At 42.8% G+C, this 23,082-nt stretch overlaps 1 protein-coding gene across 1 annotated transcript in view; it reads left to right on the forward strand.

The window, feature by feature from the left end:
• The window catches only part of LOC124605167 (protein BANP-like), a 194,381-nt gene that overhangs the window by 98,605 nt on the left and 72,694 nt on the right, over positions 1 to 23,082 (forward strand). The gene's annotated exons all lie outside the window — the stretch shown is intronic.

A 23,082-nucleotide genomic window follows, 5' to 3' on the forward strand; every position in this document is an offset into this window, starting at 1 on the left:
GTGCATGAACTGATCTCTCAGTTATATCCCACAAATGTTCAGTGGGTGGAAAAATTATTTACTTGATTTCTCCAGAATGTTCTCCAAACCAGTCATGGATGGCTGTGGCCCGATGATGTGATGCATTGTCGTCCATAAACATTCCATCATTGTTTGGGAACATGAAGTCCATGAATGGCTGCATATGGACTCCAAGTGGCTGAACATAAATATTTCCATTCAATGACCAGAGGACCCAGTCTGTTCCATGTAAACACAGCCCACTTTATTATGGAACCAGAACCAGCTAGCACAGTGCCATGTTGACAACTGGGGTCCATGGCTTTGTGGAGTCTGCAAGACATTTGAAACCTGGTATCGGCTATTACCAACTGAAATTGGGACTTGTGACCAGGCCACACTTTTCCAGTTCTCTAGGGCCAATCCAATATGGTTACAAGCCCAGGAGAGACACTGCAGGCGATGCTCTGCTGTTAGTAACGGCACCCAATGTTGGTCGTCTGCTGCCATATCCCATTAACATCAAATTTTGCTACACAGTCCTAACTGATACATTCATTGTACATCCCACATTGATTTCTGCAGTTATTGCATGCAGTGTTGCTTGTTTGTTAGTATTGACAACTCTCACAAACGCTGCTGTTCTCAGTCATTAGGTGAAGGCCGTTGGCCACTGTGTTGTTTTTGGTGAGACGTAATGCCTAAAATATGATATCATCGGCACTCTCTTGACACTGTGGATCTTGGAACATCGAATTCCCTAACAGTTTCTGAAGTGGAATGTCCCACGCATCTGCCTCCAACTACCATTCCACATTAAAAGAGTCTGTTTATTCCCATCATGCGGCCATAATCCCATCAGAAACCTTTTCACATGAATCACCTGAATAGAAATAACAGCTCCATCAATGCACTGTCCTTTTATACCTTGTGTGTGCAATATTACTGCCAACTGTATATGTGCATATCATTATCCCATGACTTTTGTCACCTTTGTGTGTGTGTGTGTGTGTGTGTGTGTGTGTGTGTGTGTGTGTGTGTGTGTGTGTATGTGTGTATGTGTGTGTGTGTGTGACCTGTCACATTTCTCTGCAGGATGGCGGTGTGCAGGTCAGTGAAAGAAATTAGTAAATAAGTAAGCTTTATATACTAGATTATTGCAGGTCAGTGTAAGAAATTAGTAAATTTGCTGCACTATTTGATATCCTGCTGTCAGAAGCAAATTTATTTCAGCCATGTGGAGATGGCACAACATCATTGGTAGTTTATATATTTTGACTCTGCTTTGGTTTCTATGGCCAGATGAAGCTTTTGGTCTTCAGCAAAACTGATGATGTCAGTGTAAGAACTAAGTATTTCACATTTTACTTAGCAGTACAAAAATAAATTTCTCTGAATGAAAGTCATTTATTTCATCACTTGTTTCAACAAAAACATGAGGAACATCCTATGCACAATCTTATTTCACTGCTCCCAGTGCGATATCCCACTGCCTACCAAATCTGTGAAATAATGTGGTTCATCATGTTGTAACTTGTGTGCAGCCTTTTGTGTGGGCATGGCCACCAACCAGCCGCCCAGATGAATGGCACTGTCAAACTGTGCCAAAGAGGAGAGATGACCACCCAGTGGTGGAGCATGCTGCTGAGCACAATGTGTTTGACATTAAGGAATGCTTTACAACTTGTGCCCCCCCCCCCCCCCCCCCAACCTTTTCCTCTTAAATAAAAGCTGCTCTGAATTATATTGATGGAAATTGTCCTTGCAAAGCGTCCTGGTCCTTCCAATCTCCTGCCCGTAAACATCTTTTTTTATATTATCCATTACGGATGTGAGGTAATGGTTTAAGTTTTTACAGTAATAATTGGTAGCATTCAACCATATTTCTGTCCTACACATAGCTCAACAATGTGTTTTGAGATACAGTGCTCTCATCATAAGGTTGTAAAATATAGCTCATGAAGTTGAAGCACTAAAATATCTCAGCAATAACAATTGTGATGTTCATAACATAAAATAGAATTAAATCACATTGGGATGAGGGTCCTCATTTTACTTTAAAATTGTCAACATCTATCAGTGACCACCCCCTCCTCTCACACCACCCACTATAACAGGCCCTGTCCACTTTGTTACAGTGTAACTGTAACTATTGGGAATGATGTGCTAATAATCATCTCCTTTTCTTCATTTCCGAAGCCTACAATCTTCGGTCTCTAGCTGTTCCATCATTGAGGTATTAGAAATTTATAATCATGTACCAGTCCTAAAATAATTCTACAGTGCTGCTAAGAAATAACATTTCGTTGTCTTTCACTTTGAATTCGGAATATTGCTGTGTTGTCTCCCTTTCTTTTCTATGCGCAAGATTTCTAAGTCTTCTTCTATTCACTTCAGTGGATAGACTGTTTCATATATGTGATTCACAACAGCTGATTTGCTATAATTACTTAATCTGAATGCATCTTTATGTTCCTAATGTCTGATCAAAAATGTTCTTCATCTGTCCAATATATTTTGAACTACAGGATATGCATTGAATTTTATAAGCTGCAGATCTTTTGAACTTCTTTATCTTAATACTGACATCATGCTTCAGCTTATAACTCACTGAATTATTTGGAATGCTATTTGAACACCGTACAATTTAAAAATGTTTGTGATCTTTTGTGAGATTCTTCCACACTGTGCCATCATGATCATTTTCACTTTCTCTGCATTAGGTTTATTCTTTCTGTGCCTATTACCTTTACAGAGCAATTTATGAACAATGTCCACTTAGTAACTGTTTTTATCTGCTATCTTCTTGATGATGTTTATTTCCATCTCTCTACCCTTCCTACTCATTGACGTATTGGCTGCTCTGTGCACTAGAATACTAAACTGCAGAAGGCTGTTTCTTTATAAACCTATGGATGGCCTGAATCATTAGGAATCACAGCATCAGTTGTTGTTCAGTTTCTGTAAATGGTAAATGTGTGCTTATTGCCCTGCTCTTTAATGTTCAAATCAAGGATTGTAAACTGCTGTCAAATTTGTGCTCCACAGTAATTTGTTGAAGTTTTTTTACTATTTCATCAATATCTTCATCAGAATCGTCAGCAATGAACAAAGTATCATCTACATAACATTTATATGATGCGCGGGGTAGTTGTGTGGTCTGGGGCACCTTGTCATGGTTCGTGCGGCTGCCCCCATCGAAGGTTCGAGTCCTCCCTCAGGTGTGTGTGTGTGTGTGTGTGTGTGTGTGTGCGTGCGTGCGTGCGTGCGTGCGTGTGTGCGTGTGCCCGCGCGTGCGTGTGTTGTCCTTAGCATAAGTTAGTTTAAGTTAGATTAATTAGTGTGTAAGCTTAGGGACTGATGACCTCAGCCGTTTGATCCCATAGGATCATACCACAAATTTCCAAAAATAACATTTATGATAAACAACTTTATCCATAATGTCTTGGTCAGACTTAATGCCTCATCTTCTAGATCATTGATAAAAATGTCAACTGTAGTCCCTGAAATGCTGACTGCATGGCTAAACCATTGTCTTGAATATAACACTTACAATTAAAAATGTAATAGTTAAAACTTGTAATCAGCTGTAAAAGTTAAATGAACCTGATTGTCTTTTGTCTTGAAATTTTGCTGTATTTATGGAAACATCTTCTGATAATATCTATCATTTCATTAAGCCAAACATTAGAGTATAAATTCTTAACATCCACTGAAACCAAACAGAGAGGTCACTGATGAATAGTTGTTGTCATAGGCATAACTTTCGTAAGAATTTGATTGAGGAGACTAGTTATCTTACATGCAGGGGTGTTTCTACAGTTCTGTTGTAACTCTGAACATAAATAATCATGTGGAAAGTCAGTCACCTGATATATTTACAGTTAAAGCTTGACACAAGAGTAACAAGCATAATACACAGTTCAAAAGAAAAATCAGCAAATGCACAGTACTAGGAGCGAAGATGAAGAAGATTGAGCAACTTGTAGCAGGCCCATAAATAAATGGCAGAAGTGAAGCTTGGTGCATGTGGTGCTAGGACATCTTGTGCGACAGATTTTGCAGCAGTGTCTCCCTCTGGTGTCCAAAGCCTGCGGTAACACACGCTAAAAAGCAGAGTCGTAACTGTGGTCAGTTGGAGGCAGTGATATAGACGGTGTCTGATGCCTGGCGAAGTAGTGTTAGCCACTTGGGTTACCACAGTCCTTCCCTGTTATGGGGCTGAAGAGCAACAGTACAGAGTGTGGCTTTGTGCCTGCCAGGACACCAAAGAGCATGCCGGGCAAAACCAAAGTCCACGGTAGCATCAGAGGGGTATGCAGACTCGACACGCTTCCGGTCGGACAGGATGGTGGCAAATGGCCAGAAGGTACCTGCTTGGCAATGGCAACAGGATCGTGGTGGTGTGGAGGGGGTGCTAGGGGGCACTTCATTTTCACATCTGGCTTGAAAGTGTGAGGACACTTCAGCCAGAGGTGCTGTTTGGGGAAGTCTGGCAGTGTTTCTGCTGGGGCGGCATTCTAGGTTGTGAATAAGGAGGAAGGAAAGCTGGCATGGGAAAAAGAGACACGGAAGCAAAGGAACATTTTGTGGCATCGCCTTAAAGACCATCCTGGAGTGTGATCGGGGACAGTTGTGGTCAGTTCTCCCAGTTCTCCCTCAATAGATGGAGTTTGTTTCGATAACAGATCATTGTCCTGTCTCCTGCATCCAAAGTAAACACACAGCACCCCTTTGCTGCTGGGCAATAGGATCTATTCAACCTGATGGCTGAAACCTCATGCCCACACTCAGGTGCCCTGTGTGAAGTGTGGAGATGGTGGTGGGGGACGGCACAGCTAGAGTTGACATCGGGAGCATGCGAGGTTGGTGGCCATAGAGGAGCTCCAGTGGACACTTCTCTCCAATTGGGGTAGACCTGTATGCTTTAAAGAAGGGTCTGTAGGTGATTCGCTGACAAATATCTTCATCTGGGTCTTGAAAGTACGTGCAGGTCATGTTGAGGGTGAAAAGGTGGTGACACAGTGTGCTGAATACCTTTCTGCTGGCAGAAAATGTCAAAAAGCTGCTGCCAGAATTGTGGCCCTTTATTTGACACAGTCATGCAAGGAAGGCCGTCTATGGTGAAAAATTCTGGGGAGTGCCCTAATAGTTGCCTCCGCATTGGCAGAATGGCATTTGTCAATGTAGTGAAATCTTTAGTAAGTGACTGTCAACCAGGTGACATCCAGAAAGAGGCCAGCAAAATCAAGATGAATCCTCTCCCAAGGCTATGAGTGGACAGGCCAGTGCGAGGAGGATTGATGAGGTACTGTCAGGCGTGCTTCACATTTATGACAATCTTATATCAGCTGCCTGGTCTGCTTGTCAATTCTGGACCATCAGCGATAGAGCCTGGCTAGCATCTTGGTATGAGTTACATCCCAAGGCCCTGGTGCAGTAGAAGCAGGATATCTAGCCGAAGGGGTTCCTGAAGGGCTACCCGTGGAGAGCTATGGTTTGTTGTTAGCAAAATAATGCTATGTACAAGAATGAGCGTATGACAGAGGTGAAAATAGTGCTATAGGGGGCTAGAGTTCTAGCCAGGGATCAAGTCCAGCCGTCCTTGCAGGATTTAGTGATGCACGTGCCAAGGGGCCCACAGCTTACTGGGCCTCATCTTCTAATTGGAAACAAACGATCTTGTCTTTATCAAATTCTGGATCGGAACGTATTGGGAGGTACGACAGGGCATCCGCATATGCATGCTGAATAGTGTTTTCGGAAATGTATGTCATAGTTATATCTGATAACAAAATGGGTCCACCTCTGGAGCCGATGGGCCTTTCAGTTGGGCAGCTTAGTAGCCAGACCAAAGAATGATATCAGATGCTTATGATTAGTGATTAAGTGGAACTTGGTGCTGTAGAGAAAAACATGGAATGTTCTTAATGCAAATGTGATCATGAGCTCTTCCTTTTCAATCTGAGAGTACGTCTTTTGTGTGACATTGAGCACTTTGGAAGTGTACACAGTCGGCTGTTCAGGTCCATTGACATTACGGTGCCAAACACCTTTCAGACATATTGTTAGCTACCACCAGCTGCTTCTCCAGCTGGAAAGAGGTAGGTAAAGCACAAAGAATAAGGTCTGTTTGAGGATCTGAAATACCTATTTGCAATCTGCCAATCAGGAGAATGAGACACCTTTCTTCCTGAGATTGTTCAGCAGATGAGAAGTCTCCATAGCATTGGGAATGAATTTGCCACACCAAATCAGCTTCCTGAGGAAAAACTAGCTCCTTCAAGTTGGTGTTCTGTGATCACTACTTCCACAGGCTTATTCGTAGGCTGAAGTCCACCTTGAGAGATGATGTGATCAAGATATATGACAGATGGTTGAAATTACTTGGATTTTTTGAGATGACATTTAAGGCCAGCAGTCTGTAGAGTACAGAACAGTTTCCTAAAGCTCTGTAAATGTTCTTCCATTGTGTCACCAATGGCAACAATATCACATAATTAATTAATGCATCCTGGAATATCCATAAGCAATTGTTCGAGGAATTGTTGAAAAAATGGCAGTGGGCAATGACCAAGCCAAAAATGAAATGCCTAACCTTATAAAGGCTGTGTGGCATGTTGACAACTAATAGCTTTGGTATTCTTTGTCAAGAGTAAGCTGCAAATAGCTTTGGTCAGATCAATTTTAGCACACCCGAAAGCAGAGTGAAGAGTGTTCGGACTTTGGAATTGGATAATTGTCTATTTCACTCTTTGAGTCTACTCTGATCTTAAAATCGCTACCCCGAGGTTTTCTTCATGACCACTGACAATATTGCCCACTCACTAACAGATGGGTTCAGTTATGTCAAGATTTGTCAACCTGTCCAACTTGTCTTTTACTGTGCCATGCCTGAAAGAAAAAAAGGGTGCACCAATAGCTTTAATATAATGTGTGCTATGAAATTGTTGCCACCCTATCACACCCCACAGGCTCCTGGAAAAAAATGTATGGGCACTCATTACAAATGTATTCTAGTTCCTTAAAGGAAATGTGGTTGGAGACAAGGTCCACTGAATTGTCACTAGCAAATCCAAAAGCAGAATATGCATCTAAGCTGAAAGAGAGTGCTGTGTTTCCACTACACTAAGAGGAAGGTGAGGTCCCATACTCATCGAACCACTGTGAAGTGCATAGCAGAGGGTATGTCCCACTGTGCCTGTTATTAGGGCTTTTTCCCAGTCCATTCAATATGGAGCATGGGGAAACTGTAAATTTGTGCTGACCATCTCTGTATACAATCACTATCTCCTGCCAGTTCTATTTGGTACATGTCCCCCACACTTGAGCAATATTCTAGGATGGGTCACACAAGTGATTTGTAAGCAGTCTAGTTTGTACACTGATTGCTCTTTTGCTAGTATTCTACCAATAAATCAGAATCTGCTGCTTCCTTTACCTATGACTAGCCTCTGTGATGCCAATGGCCTTGCTGCAGTGGTAACACCGGGTGACGTCAGATCACCAAAGTTAAGTGCTGTCGCGCTTGACTACCACTTGGATGGATGATAATCCAGTCTGCCGAGTGCCGTTGGCAAGCGGGGTGGACTCAGTCCTTGTGAGGCAAATGAAGGAGCTACTTGATCGAGAAGTAGTGGCTCTGGTCTCATAAACTGACATGCGGCCAGGAAAGTGATGTGCTGAACACATGCCGCTTCATATTCGCATCCAGTGACACCTGGGTGTTGAGGATGACACGGGAGCTGGTTGGAACTGTTGGGCCTACATGGCCTGTTTGAGCAGAGTTTTTTTTTTAGTTTTTATTTTTATTTTATTTGTTTATTTTAGCCTATGTGATCATTCCACTTCGTGTTCCTATCAAGTGTTACACTCAAGTATTTGTATGAGTTTATAGATTCCAATTGTGACTCACTAATATTGTACTCATAGGATACTATTTATTTTAAGTACACAATTTTACATTTTTGGACATTTAAAGCAAGCTGCAAATAATTGCACCACTTTTAAATCTATCAAAGTCTGACTGAATATTTGTACAGCTTCGTTCAGACTGTACTTCGTTGTACATAACTGCATCATCTGTGAAAAGTCAGAGGTTAATATTAATATTGTCCATAAGTTCATTACTACACTTTCCTGGGTATGCCTAAAGTTATTTCTACATCTGTTGATGACTTTCCATCCAAAATAACATGCTACATCCTCTACCAAGAAATTGTCAGTTCAGTCACATTCTCAAATTGAGAAAAACTGTATGTACTTCGCTGCATTGATACATGGCTTTCAGCGTGTCATGTGAGAAAAGTGGGAGTGGTTTTCACATGATCTATGTTTCGGAAATCCGTGCTGGTTGGCATGGAGGAGGTCATTCTGTTCAGGGTGACCTCTTTATGATTGAGCTCAGAATGTGTTCTAAGATTCTACAACAAATTGATGTCAAGGATATTGGATGGTACTTAGATGGATCACTTCTGCTAACCTTCTTGTAGACGGGAGTGACCTGTGCCTTTTTGAAGAACTGGGCATGGTTTTTTGTTCAAGGGATCTACATTAGATTATAGTTACAAGAGGTGCTAACTTAGCCATAAATTCAGTACAGAATCTGAAAGAGATTCCATTGGGGTGTGGAGCTTTGTTCAATTTTAATGATTTCAGCTGTTTCTCAACACCACTGACATTAATATCTGTTTCACTCATATTTTCAGTGGTACAGGAATTAAGTTGGGGTAATACTCCTGGGTTTTCATATATAAAGGAACATTCGAAAACAGAATTAAGCGTTTCTGCTTTTGTTTTGCTACTCTCAACTTCAGTTCCAGTTTACTCTATGAGTGACTGGACAGTAAGTGTGGTACCACTAACAGCCTTTATGTATGACCAGAACTTCTGTGGGTTTTGTGAAAGGTAATTTGATGATATTTGGCTACAGTAGTCATTGAAGGCTTCACTTATTGCTCTCTTGACAGCAAAATGCATTTAATTCAGCAGAATCTGATGCTTGTATTAAATCTCTAGGCGGCAAGCAGTTGGTTCTAACGACGGTGTACTGATCTAGAGGTATGTAGGAATGGTCAACAGGGAAGCTGAAGCTCCAGTGTCTGTCTGTAGTTGAATGTCTGTGTTGCACATCGCAAGTGTAATGAACAATTTCATGCGTGCCACCATTGTGTTTTGACAGCCTGAAGTGATTACGCCAATATCCATGTGATCCTGCTGAGGGGAGCGCCGAAATGCAGAGGCTCGACATACTGGAGTGAGATGTCCGTCTTTGTTGAAATTGATGTATTATGCCCACCTATCTGGCCAGTTATCCTGGGAATTCTCGTGGAAACAATCTGCACACAGCGGAAGTGTGTACCTGTCAAGGGACCGAGAATTCGTCACTTGATTTTGAAGCGGAGTCAGAGTGAGGTTTGTTTACATTCTGTAACAATTACTTCCTCCTTGTCTGCTCAGCTGTACAAATTATCCAGGTTGGAAGTAACGGCCACCACGGCTTCCCAAGATTCTAAATGACAGCCAGCTTTGGCTTTGAGTAACCTTTTTGATGTACTTCCAAGTCTGGGACCACACAAATTATAGCTTCCTGAATCATAACCTCCACATGTGATTCCTTAGCATTGGGAGTAATGAAATAGTACTTTCTACTGAGTGCCTGTAGTTCTGCTACCCATGGGTGGTTGAGCTGTTTTTGATATTGATGAAATTGGACTTGTGACAATGTAACATGACAGCACCAACGGAAATGGGGAGAGCCAACGGAAATGGGGAGAGCGCATCTCATCAAAATCAAGCCGGGTCTGTTCGATGAAAGGGGTTTGGGTGGGGGGAGGTGTTAGCAAGCTTGCAAACGGCCGATATGTTTGGGTTGGAATCCAAGACAAAAAGAGTACTTTAACAGTTGCAGGGTCCAGTACATTAAATGCAGTGTCTTTGTAGGCAGGAATGATGGCAGATGTGTAACTATCTGAGTTGAGTTGTAAGTAATAGGGCCAAGAAGGCCTCCTGGGTCTTTTGTCCTTCCAACTGCTGTTGCAAGAATTGTTGAAAATTGACATCCGTGGACAAGCATGATGGCAGCTGATGTTGTGCTGTTAACACTGTGTAACACTATGTTCGATCACTGTCATTGCCAAGTATGATCAAAAAGTAATGGGACTTTTTTAATGTTGTGGGCCGTATACATCCAAATTTTAATTCTTTTTATCTTATTAATATACTTGTTCCTGATGTATGTTTGCATTTTCCACTGTTTTGTTGACAGTTGAAAATGTTATACTTGTTTTCAAGTGTCCGGCAAATTTTTACTTTAGAAAAATGTGGATTAAACCATTTGCATTAAATTTTGCTTGAAAAATTGAATTAAGTGCAGTGCAGCATTCGAAATGTTGGCGGTGGCTTTTGCCAAATATATCACGAGGAAGACAAAAGCTTACAAGTGGTATAAATATTTCAAAGAGAACTGAGAAGATGTTGAAGACATTGAAGTGTGTTGTGAAACTGTTGAATTCTGACCAAAAATGGTGTTGTGCAGACATCGCTCAGGAATTGCTGAGTAAAGTTGGTAGTGATCCAGAACTTCTGAAGAAAGTTGCAACAGGTGACAAAACGTGGGTACATGGGCATGACATCAAAACCAAGACCCTATTGCCCCAATGTAAACTGACAGAAGGGCCAAGACAAAAACATTCAACAAATTCAATCACATGTGAAGGTTCTTCTCACTGTTTTCTTCAATTACAATGGGATATTGGATCATGAGTTTCTGCCTTATGATCGTTCAATCAGTAGAGTACTACCTGAAAGTTATGCTCCATTTGCATCAAGTAGTCCAAAGAAAATTACCAGAATTGTGGCAAAAGAACTTGTGGAAATTGCATCACGATAATGCTCCCTCTCACACCTCAATGTTTGTTCATGAGTTTTTGGCAAAAAAACAAAATTGTTATGTTGTCTCAGCTACCGTATTTGCTGGACATGGCCCCCATGCAGCTTCTGTTTTTTCCTGACACTGAAGAAAACCATGGAAAGGATGTGGTTTTGCCATCATTGATGAGATAAATACCAGAATCACAGAAGAAACTGAACACGATAACAAAAAGTGAGTTTCAGGAGTACTTCCAAGATTGGAAAAAGTGCTGGCGCGAGCGTATTATATCTGAGGAGGATTACTTTGAAGAGGCCAAAGTTGATGTTGATGATAAATAAAGATTCTTCAAGAAAAACAAAAAATTCCCTTTATTTTTTAATCACACCTTGTATGTTATAACTTACAATGTAAATAATAATATGGCAAGTCAGTCAACTGATATACTTTACAGTTAAAAGTTCAATATAAGTGTCACAAATGTAGCGCACAGTCCAAAATAATAAGCCACAAGAATAGTTCAGTATAATAGCAAATTGATTTTTTATGAAAGAATGGTCCATGCATAATATTGTGAGTTAAGACGAAGAAGACTGAGGGCCTTGTGACAGCCACATACATAGATGGCCATAGTGGATCCAGACGCAGATAGTGGTAGAGGAAAACCTGCGCGGACATACTGCACAACAGATTTTGTCGTAGTGTGTCTCTATGACTGTCAAACGGTGCGGTAGCAGAAGCAGAAAAACAGATGAGTCATAAGGGTGACCAGCTGCCAGTGGTTCTGATGGTGTCCAATGGTCACTGCAATGGGTGGTAGCTCCCTGGGTTACCCTAGTTTACTATTGGACGAATTGGATGGTGTTTCTTATGTATCTTGAGCTGTAATCTTAATTCGGGCACAAGTGGGTCATAATAAGGCATTTTTTTTTTCTGCGTTTGTTACCAGGAAACGAGTGCATTGAAGTATATGTTTTAGTTTAGCTTGGAAGTCTGCTATTAAGTGCTTTGGGACTTAAGTGACACTTTTGGTAAAAAATGCTTAAGTCTTTGCAATGTTTTGTTCCTCCTGTAGTATTATGACAATATTCCCCTTCTCTCCTCTTGTGGTGATGGCCTTCTCTTCACTAAGCATTTCACTTCTAGAGTCAATGATTAAGTGGTCAGCTTTAGTGTTATGATTATTATTATTGTTTCACTTGTGCAATTCTGTATTTACTATGTTTAGCAACTTACGACCACCATGACTGATTTCATTATTATTTAATTTGGCAATTTCATTTAACATTTCTAGTCCCCATTACCAAATGTAATGTCAGTTTTGTTAATCATCTGCAGGTAAAAATTGAAAGACAACAAACTCTGTTATTGCTGCTTCATAACTTCATTGCTATTAATGCTGAGTCTATGCAGTTTTATCATCTTGTTGTCTTCTTTCTTTATAAACTTCTTCTGTATGAAGTTCATCTCTCAAATCTTCCCGTACAGTCTGAGGTAATACTGTACGTTCTTAAATTCCACTCTGTACCTGAACTGTTTGTCTTTTAGCCAAGTCTTTCTTTTTAGACAGAATTTAATTTCAGCATGTACCCAAATCTTTCTTGCTTTTTCAAAAGCTAGCTGACCTGCTTATGACCTGGTATCACACAGTTTTAACTTAGTGCAATTTGGAACAAAACTGTTCTTCATGCATTCTTTATTGAAGTCTGTGTTTGTGTCTATTTTCAGCAATTTACTTCTTAGATTTTTAGATTTATACACAAATCTCAGTGCCTCGTCTGGCACCAGCAATTTAATATTATTGTTTATGGATGTGAGATAATGATCTTTAAGTTTTTTCAGTAATAATTGGCAGCATTCAACCATATTTCTGTGTGTTTTGGGATGCAGTGCTCTCATCATCAGGTTGTAAAATGTAGCTTATGAAGTTGCAGCACTAAAATATCTCAGCAGTAATAATTGTGGTGTTTATAACATAAAATAGAATTATATCACATTAGGATGAGGGTCCTCATTTTACTTTAAAATTGTCAACATCTGTCAGTGACCCTCCAGGGGGCTCGCCACTATTTGGCGGCTTTGTGCTTGGCTACCACGAGCCCCCAGCCTTTGCAGCATTTTTTCCCTTCCATGCTGCATGTCTATCCTCTTGCTATTCTTTTTCCCCTCCCGTGGGAAACATGTCTGGTCTATTATTGGGAATGTTCTGCATACTGTCGCTGATGAGCGAACAGTCTCGCCTTTGTTTTTCCCTCCCTTTTCCTTTCTTTTTTTCCCTTCTCCTCTCATTCCTCCGCGCTTCGGCATTTGAGGATCCTCTATTTTTCTTGTTCCTCTCTGTGCGCTCCTGAAGGGTGGCCCATGTGTTTGACACATAACAGGTGACTGGGTAACATGTAATCCCCAGCCCCGGGTCGACAGATAGGGTTTGCACAAACACGCTGGTACAGGCCAGGCCCAGGGAGGGGCGATTGCCTGAACTGTAACTTTCCCGAATTGCCAATTGGTCCCTCTGTCAGGTGTTCAGGAGGTGTGACCTGAAGTTTGAACAATCACTTAAGGCGGGTGCACCCCCCTTGTGAAGGGGGCTCCCAGTTGGAAGGAGCATGCCATCAGAGACGCTGGCAATCATGGGGGATTTCCTTGCAATGAGTCAATCATCTTCCCACTCAACATCTACAAAATATAAACTTAATGAGGCTATGATTCAAAGACCCTCCCCACTTCACCACAGTTCCTCGTGGTCTCACGTACTGAAGACTGTCAGTCCTTTGCCACAGTAAATCTGTTTATTATTCAGAAAGGTGTAGATGCAGTTGCTGGCCCTGTGAAATCCTGCTCTCGTTTGCGGAATGGCACTTTGCTGTTGGAGACCACTTCTGATTCTCAAGCACAACAACTGTTTGCTGCCTCGCTTCTCCACAATTACCCTGTTTGTGTTGAGGCCCATAGAACTTCGAATTCTTCCTGTGGTGTAATTTACACCAGGCTGCTCGATGGTCTAACCGAGGCCGAAATCCAATCTTACCTCTCTGGTTAGCGTACCGTTGCTGTCCATCAAGTAATGAAAAAGGTAGATTCCTCCTTAGTGCCCACCCGCACTCTCTTTCTTACCTTTGATAGTGTGGTACTTCCATCCTAGCTCAATGCAGGCAATGAAATTATCACTGTCTGGCCATACATTCTGAACCCCATGTGCTGCTACTGTCATTGTTTCAACCATACTACAAGGTCTTGTCGACACCCAGCCACATGTGTCACCTGTGGTTGGGATGCGCACGAGGGCGACTGTCGACCTCCTTCTCCCCACTGTATCAATTACAATGGCAACCATGCCGCCTCCTCTCGGGATTGTCCAGAGTATCTTGATGAGCGAGCTGTTCAAGAGATCTGGGTAAAGGAAAAGGTGCCTTATCCAGTCACTTGCAAGTTACTGGTTAGTCGCAAACCCTGTGTTCTACTGTCTGGTACCTACAGTTGTGTTCTTGTTACCCCTCGCTCCATGAATGACATGGTCATGCATACATGCACCCTCCAGTTCAGCTCTGAAGTTGTGAAATCATCCAGTGTCAAGGTAGCATCGCCATCCAGCTGTGCAACAAGCTGTCAAACTCTCACCTCAAGGGGCGAAGCTACCAGCTACACAACCGGTAGGCCGTAAAGGACAGAAGGAGTACTCCCTTGAAGACTTCGTCTGTCGCTCCAGCCAAACAACGCCCGAGTCTTCATCTAACCGGAAAGGCTCGAAGAAGTCCACCAAAGGCAAACAGCCTTCTCCTTCGCCACCTCGAAGATCCTCTTTGATGGTGTCGCCACGTGGTACCTTAGCCTGGCCAGCCTCCGTGTCACCGGTGCGTTGGATTCCACAGACTGGCTGCACAAGCAAGCTTATGCTTCTGTGGACCCCATGGAGCAGGATCCTCCTACTTCTGTGCCCTGTAGTAGTGCCTCTTCCCCAGCTGTCGCTCGGCAGCCTCCAAGGTGACACCCCTACATCTCTTCATCATCTTGACTCTCTTCCAATGGAATGTTCACAGCCTTCGGTCCCACAAAGAGGATTTACGGCTGCTTTTAGCGTCGCAACATCCCCTTGTACTCTGCCTTCAGGAAGCGAAATTGTGCTCTTATGACCACTTTGAGCTTTCACATTTCTTACCGATTCGTTTTGATCTTCCCCCTGAGGTCAGCATTCCATCTCATGCGGGCATCATGCTGCTCATATGGGATGACATTCATAGTCAACCCATCTCCCTGACTACCAATCTTCAAGCTGTTGCAGTTTTCCTTTTCCTCCCACACCTGCCTTTTTCCCTCTGTACCATACACATCTGCCCCATCCTTCGCTGTCACCAGGGCAGACTTCCTTCATCTTATTGGGCAGCTACCTCCCCCCTTTTTGCTACTCAGTGACTTTAATGCGCATCATCCCCTTTGGGGTTCTCCCAGGACATGTCGGAGAGGTGCCATCTTGGCTGACCATTTTAACCTCTTCTGTCGTAACACTGGAGCACCCACTTCCCTTTCTGACTCCTTGCACACCTATTCCCATTTGTACCCATCCTTCTGCACTGCTCAGCTTGCCCCGCGTCTTGAATGGTCTGTTCTTTCTGACACCTACTCAAGCAACCATTTCCCATGTGCTATCCGTTTGCTGACTCCTGTCCAATCTGCCTACACACTTAAATGGCAGCTTCCTAAGGCTGACTGGCAGCTTTACTCCTCCCTGGCGACCTTTGAAGAATGAAATTTCCCCAGTTGTGATGACCAAGTAGAATATCTCACAAACGTTATCGTTGCTGCTGCAGAATGTAACCTCCCCCACACTTCCTCTTTACCACATCGTGTCCCAGTCCCTTGGTGGATTGAGGCATGCCGCAACACAATTTGCGCATGGAGACATGTTCTCCGCCTTTTTAACCGCTACCCTATGCAGGCAAATTGCATTCATTATAAACAGATGCATGCGAAGTGACGTTGCGTTCTTCGGGATAGCAAAAGAGCTAGCTGGATTTCATTCACTAGTTCTTTTAACAGTTCGACACCTTCCTCTGTTGTGTGGGCCAACCTCTGACGGCTCTCTGGAACCAAGATCCAGTCCCCAATTTCCATCTTGACAGTAGCTGACAATGTCATTGTGGACCCTATTGCTATCTCCAACACCTTGGGCCACCATTTTGCGGAAGTTTTAAGCTCTTCCCAGTACTACCCTGCCGTTCCTCCGTGAGAAATGAGTGCAGGAGGCTCGAGCGATACCCTTCTCTTCTCCAAATCATGAGTGCTACAATGCCGCCTTTACTATGGGGAGCTAGATCATGCTCTCAGTTCATCCCAGTCCTCCACCCCAGGGCCAGACGTCATCCACATTCAGATGTTGCAGCACCTTTCTCTTGTGGGCAAGCACTTTCTGCTTAACATGTACAACCGCATCTCGGCAGAAGGCACATTTCGTGGACGCTGGCGTTAAGCCACCATCATACCCATACCTGAGCCCGGTAAGAATAAAAACCTTCCTTCTAACTACCACCCCATCTCTTACCAGCTGTGTTTGCAAAGTGTTGAAACATATGATTCATGCCCGGCTGGAATGGTGGCTCGAGGCTCGCCATTTACTAACAAGTGCACAGTGTGGATTTCGAGTGCAGCGTTCTGCTGTTGACCATATCATTACTCTGTCTACCCGTGTCATGAATGATTTTCTGCAGAATTCCCAGACTGTGGCCGTGTTTTTCGATTTGGAGTAGGCCTATGACACCTGCTCGAGAACTGGTATCCTCCGTACTCTTTATACGTGGGGCTTCTGTGAGTGCATACCCTGTTTTTTTTTTCGGACATTTTTACAAGACCGAGTTTTCTAGGTGTATGTGGGTTCTGCCTTGTCGGACACCTTTATCCAGGAAAATGGTGTGCCTCAGGGTTCTGTCCTGAGTGTCGTCCTCTTTGCTGTTGCCATTAACCCTATAATGGCCTGTTTCCCACCAGGCATCTCTAGCTCCCTTTTTGTTGACAATTTTGCCATCTATTGCAGTTCTCCATGGACATGGCCCACTGAGTGGCATCTTCAGCACTGTCTTGATCATCTTTACTCCTGGAGCATTGACAATGGCTTTCACTCTTCCACTGACAAAACCATCTGTATGAATTTCTAGCAGTGCAAATGGTTTCTCCCACCATCACTCCATCTTGGGCCTGTTGCCCTTCCATTCGTTGAAACTACGGAATTCCTGGGGATTATGCTTGATATGAAACTCTCTTGGTCCTTCCGTGTATCTTACCTGGCAGCCTGCTGTACGCAGTCCCTTAATGTCCTATGTGTCCTCAATGGTACTTACTGGGGTGCCAATCGAACCACCCTCCTCTGTTTGTACCAGTCCCTTGTCCGTTAGAAACTTGACTATGGGTGCTTTGTTTATGCGTCTGCACACCTATCCCTCGTATGCTGTCTCAACACTACCACCGTGGCATCTGTTTGGCCAAGGTGCTTTTTACACTAACCGGTTGAGAGTCTGTATGCTGTAGCTGCTGAACTATCACTGTCCTACCACCGTGACTTTCTCCTCAGCAGGTATGCATACCGTTTGTCTGCCATGCGTGGCCACCCATCCTATGGCTCCTTCTTTGATGATTCCTTTGATCATGAGTATGGGGCTTGTCCCTCTTCTCTATTCCCTCCTGGAGTGCGCTTTCCGTACTTCTTATTGCGGCTTAAATTTACAGTACCTGTGACTTTCCTGGTGGGTGTGAACCCTTCACCACCTGGGCTTCGTGAAGCGGCCAGTGTTAACCTTGGCCTTCATTCGCTTCCTAAGGACACTCTCCAGCCTTGGCCTATCGCCTTCAATTTCACGACCTTTACATGGAACTTTGCAATAGTACACACTGATGGCTCTTGGACTGACCATGGGGTTGTGTGTGCATTCGTCATTGGCACCCCAGTCTTTCGATATCGGCTTCCGGCACACTCCTCAGTATTTACAGCCGAGCTCTTTGCCCTGCATCAGACCACGTAGTACATCCAGCGACACAGGCTTTTTAATTGTGCCCTTTGCTCAGATTCACTCAGTGCCCTTCAAAGTTTATATACACTGTGCACTGCCCATCCCTTAGTGCAGTGGAAAACTGTCACTTGCTCACTCTTGGTGGAGCCAGTGTCATGTTTCTGTGTGTTCCTGGTCATGTCGGGCTGCCAGGAAATGAGGCTGCTGACGCTGCTGCCAAGGCTGCAGTCCTCATGCCTCAGCCCGCGAGTACCTATATTCCCTCCGACGATCACTGCATTGCCGTCTGTCAGGAGGTGGTGTCCTTTGGCATCACCAATGCTCCTCCCTTCACAGGAATAAGCTTTGGCTTATTAAGCCTCTCCCAGCACCTTGGACAACCTCCTCTTGGCCCTCCCACCGGGAGGAGATTACTTTAATTCGGCTGCATATTGGGCCCTGCCTTTTTAGCCATTGTCATTTGCTAAGTGGCTCTACCCCACCACTTTGTACATATCGTGCCCAAATTTTAACTGTCCACCAATTCCTGATGGACTGCCCTTTTTTTAACCATTTACGTTCCAGCTTGGGTTTGCCGTCTGATTTATCAGCCATTTTAGCGAATGAGGCATGGGCTGTCGACCGCGTTTTACTTTTTATCCACTGAAGCAATATGGCGAAGGCCATTTAATTTTTAGTTTTGGACCTCCGTTTCTGTATGGTGTCTTTTTTTTTAGCCCTTTTTCCATGTGCCTGTTTTTACCTATCTTCTCTTCTGTCAATTCGGACTGATATATAGTCGTTGAACTCCTCTCTGTGTTTGTGTTCTCTAGTTCTGACATGGTTTCATATGACGCCAGTTGTTTTTTGCGCCATAAAGCAAAACAAAACAAATAATCTGTCAGTGAACATCCCTTCTCACACCACATACTACACCACACACCACTGCTTTGCTGTTGAGTCCAAGAGTGTCAAGCTGACACTTCTGCAGAGGTCCAGGGCTTGTGAATTGGCATGTCCACCGTATTAATGTGTAATTACAATTATTGTCATATTGAGAAATCCATTGACAGTGAAATTAGGTATGTCTAAATTTATTGTAACATAAATTTGAGTTTCTACTATTGCTTCTATGAGCAGTCCAAATGAAACCGTTGAGACAATATGCAGTTTGTTGTTTTTATTTATTTATTTTTTTAGGCTCACTTTTTCCTTGTTATTTGGGGTTATAATTTGTTTTGTGAATTATGAATTCAATGAGGTTTTGAGATGTGGTATTATTTCTAGGAAAAATGCTAATTTGCTCTCAAGTATGTCACATGAAATGATGGGTGGTTGAAAACTGTATGTCCTAGTGGTTCCAAAGTGAGACCACCTCCTTAAAATAAATGTGTCTACTTTTTACCAGTTTCTTCTTTTATTAATTGTTTACTATGATAATAAAGATAATTGTGTGAAAAAATTTTAAAGCTATATTTGGGCCGAATGTCTGCTTGTGTCTGTGTATGTGTGGATGGATATGTGTGTGTGTTTGTGTGTGTATCATCCTGCCAGCGCTTTCGTTTGGTAAGTCACATCATCTTTGTTTTTAGATGTATTTTTCCCACGTGGAATGTTTCCCTCTATTATAAAGCTATATTTGTTTATATCTGTACGGGACTCAGCGGATTGAGGAAATAGTAGAAGACTTATCATATTTCTAGATATCCTAAAGGATTTTGACGTCATTCTTCATAAGTGGTTTCCAATCAAATTACATGCCTATAGAGTATCATCTGTGCTGTGTGACTGGATTCCTGATTTCCTGTCAGAAAGGCCACAGTTCATAATAAATGACAGCATGTCATTTGGTGAAACTGAGGTTAGGCCTGCTGCTGTGCTTAATCTATGATTGTATGTTTGGAACACTCTGTTAAGACATACAGTTGCTGTTCAGCATTCCTAACAATGTTGAGCCCTTATCTCAATTAACGTAGAAAGTGGAGAATGTGAATTTTCACGTGAGTGTTTCATCAAAATAATATTTCTAAATGTTTTTGAAACACGAACATGCCCGTATAGCCGAGCAAGTTAATACACCACTTCCAGGATCCAGACAGGCAAGTCTGCCCCCAATCGTATCTACATTGTGGACTAATGATGAGGGGTGGTTAGATTTGTTAGATGACCAGCCTGGATGTGTGTTGTAGGCAATTTCCCACAGTCACTGAGTAAATATGGGTTAGTGCCCACTTCCCACCTCAGATACACACTACACAAACACTTAACAACCTTTATTCCAATGCCTTTCATCTTGGCATGTGTAACTTGTGGCCAAGCAAATGGAAAGCTGTCTCCGTGTTGATTCAAGAAGCTGTAAAGAGGCCGCGCTAACTTGACAGGAGTGTCCTGGCCGTAGAGTGAGACTAGTTACCACATGTCCAGCCCCCATTGCTTCTGAAGGGCTGAAAACTATTGACACAGTACTGTACGGGGTCCAGAGTGTCACAGTGATGATATGGATTACACGACGACTAAGCCTGGACAGCACCGATCCACAGTCTATTTGGTATGAAATGTCGTGTCACAACAGGGTGGGTTTGAATGACCATAAATACAGCCCATCCCTCCTATGCAATGTCTGCTATCATCTGCAGTCAGCACCAAGAGGTACTCCATGGCAGTTATCAACCTGATACCACTCACCCAGCCTGCTACGACTAGACATAGCCTTCACTAGCTGTAGGCTTATGGGCTGCGCGTAATCTTGATGCTGCCAGGAGCTTAACTTGTGCCTTTCAGCTGGTGCCATCTGCTGGCTGACTTCAGGGCTTGTATTTGGCGGTCCACAGTTCACATTTTCACCTGACTTGTGGACAATCTGTCACATGTCGTGTGTGTGTGTGTGTGTGTGTGTGTGTGTGTGTGTGTGTGTGTGTGTGTGGGCGCACTCGCGTGAGTGTGTGTGTTGTTTGTTGTGTCTGTCTGTCTACCACAGGCTTGTGTCCATGGGCCACGGATGCTGTATTCCTACCTGGGATCCTTTGCTTCCTTTGACTGCTGTATTGATTGTAATGAACAAAATGCCCATTGTCTTCTCACTACTTCTGCAACTTTACAGCGGTCATACACCTGGAGCTGTGTACAGTCGTAAACAAAATAAAGGTTGCCAGCCAGCCGCCACAGAGGCTAAGTCTGAGTCGTTCACTTAAGGTGGCCAGTAAAGTCAATTACCTCTTAGAATTCTAAGCCCGGTGATATGCATGATCTGGCAACACTCTAGAATGTGGAAGTGTCTGGAGAAAGTGTTGTCTTTTCCTGAAGAAGCTGCAAGGTTATAACTGCCAGTGATCTAGCTGTAAACGTCATGCAATGTAGCCACAAAGTTGTGAGAGGATGTGCAATCCATTCCATTATTATTATTATTCTTTTTTAAATTACTTTTCAGTTGTCTACAAAAATAGTCAGTGAGATGGAGCTAAAAAATAATTCCCTTTACTTTCTAACCCACCTGTAATACTGGAAATCACAACAATTCCACCACACAGGTCATGGCTATGTCAAGACCAAGTTTATGCTTGGTAGTTTCCTTACCCTATTGGGGTCCCCGGCAGCTGGCTACCGGCTGCATGCCGCTTGCCACCTTCATCAGACGTCATACAACCAGTTAAATGTGGTACTAGGATTGTGTTTATCACTGTCATTTTCTAATTTGAAGTTCTTTTATCTTTCAGTTTCATATTGGATTTTGCAGGCTCAAAACTTATGAACTTTGTTCAAGAAGTGTAAAATGGAGTCACAAGTGGAAAAAGTCTAACATTTGAAAGATATTGCTTGGCGTGGGCTTAATAGAAGTATGATGGCAACAAGGCAACTTGGAACACTTAAACTGTGTATGGAGTGAGTGCTTTTGGGCAAATCATGTTAGAAAAGGATTTTACTGTTTCAAGAAACGACATTTGTTCTGTCATGACTCATTTTCTGCATTCAGGAAGTCACAAATGTGGTGAACTGTGATCATTTAATTGTAGTACACCATTTGCATTCAGTAGACAAGGTTCAGAAGTCGGGTGTAGGACGACAACAGGCTCTAACTGAAAGCAACAAAAATCAAAGGGGTGACTGTTACTGCATTTTAGCTTGAATGTCATCATTTTGCTCATTGAGAATTCCTATGCAGTATTGTTGCTAGTGTCGAGTTGTGACGTCTTTATGTTAACTACTTAATAGGAAATTGATGGCAGAGCCATAAGAAAAGATATCTCCTCGGGCAAAGGGCAGTGTGAACATAATATTTTTCAGCTGGTGGCTCAGTAAGGATGTTGTGCACTACTAAACCCTCCCCAGGGTCGTATCTATCACAGCTGGTGTTTGTTGCCAACAACTAAGAACTGTAATTCAGCTTACCATGGTAACCTTACAATGAAAGTCTATTTTAATAAAACAGAAAGTACTGTAACATGAGCGAGCCTATAACAGCATGAGTGAATAAGATATTACTCATTCTGGACTTCGAAAGGGTCTGTATTTATTTTCTGTCGTACATCAAACTAAAACAGTTTGCAAAGTTGGCATGTTGTAGTTATAATTTATTTATTGATTTTTTATCTGACTGTCTGTAGCTCTATCACGAATCGGCTAAAAAATCTGGCCTTCAGTGAGGCAGGAACCGTGACCCAAAGCAACACTCGCTTCAGAAGCAAAGACAGTACCGCAGGGCCATTGAGTGCTGCTGTGACTGCCTCTTCATTATTGTTCTAGTAGTGGTTAGAGATGATAAACTGCAATGAAAAGGATGAGATTAGTTGCAATTTCCACGTGGAATGGTCTCCCTGGACTCAGAAGCATAAAATGATATGCTGATGTTGCACCTTTAAAGGAAATAACTCAGATTATTCAATCAAACTGACAAGAAAAATATGAAGTGAATTTGTCAACACATTTGTATGTAATGCAGGAAATAACTTTTCAGTCACACCACTGCCAAGTTTTCTGGGTATGGTACCATGTCATAATGTATAAAACTTTAACTGGAGAAAACCAGTGTTTTGGTCACAGTTACAGTGTCTTTAGGATCTTCTGATTCCTTTAGGTTATATATTTTGTCATTGCTGTTTACATGGCATGACATAATGTCATACTTTAAAATGCTAGTTGATTACATTTGTCTCTTAAGGAAGAAGGAAAGGAACTTTATTTCAATAGGTTACTGCGGGTGAGGTAGTGCATACCCTATGTTGTCTGTTGGCTCTTGTATTA

The sequence above is a fragment of the Schistocerca americana genome, chromosome 1 (assembly GCF_021461395.2).
Source record: "Schistocerca americana isolate TAMUIC-IGC-003095 chromosome 1, iqSchAmer2.1, whole genome shotgun sequence".
Taxonomy (NCBI): Eukaryota; Metazoa; Arthropoda; class Insecta; order Orthoptera; family Acrididae; genus Schistocerca; species Schistocerca americana.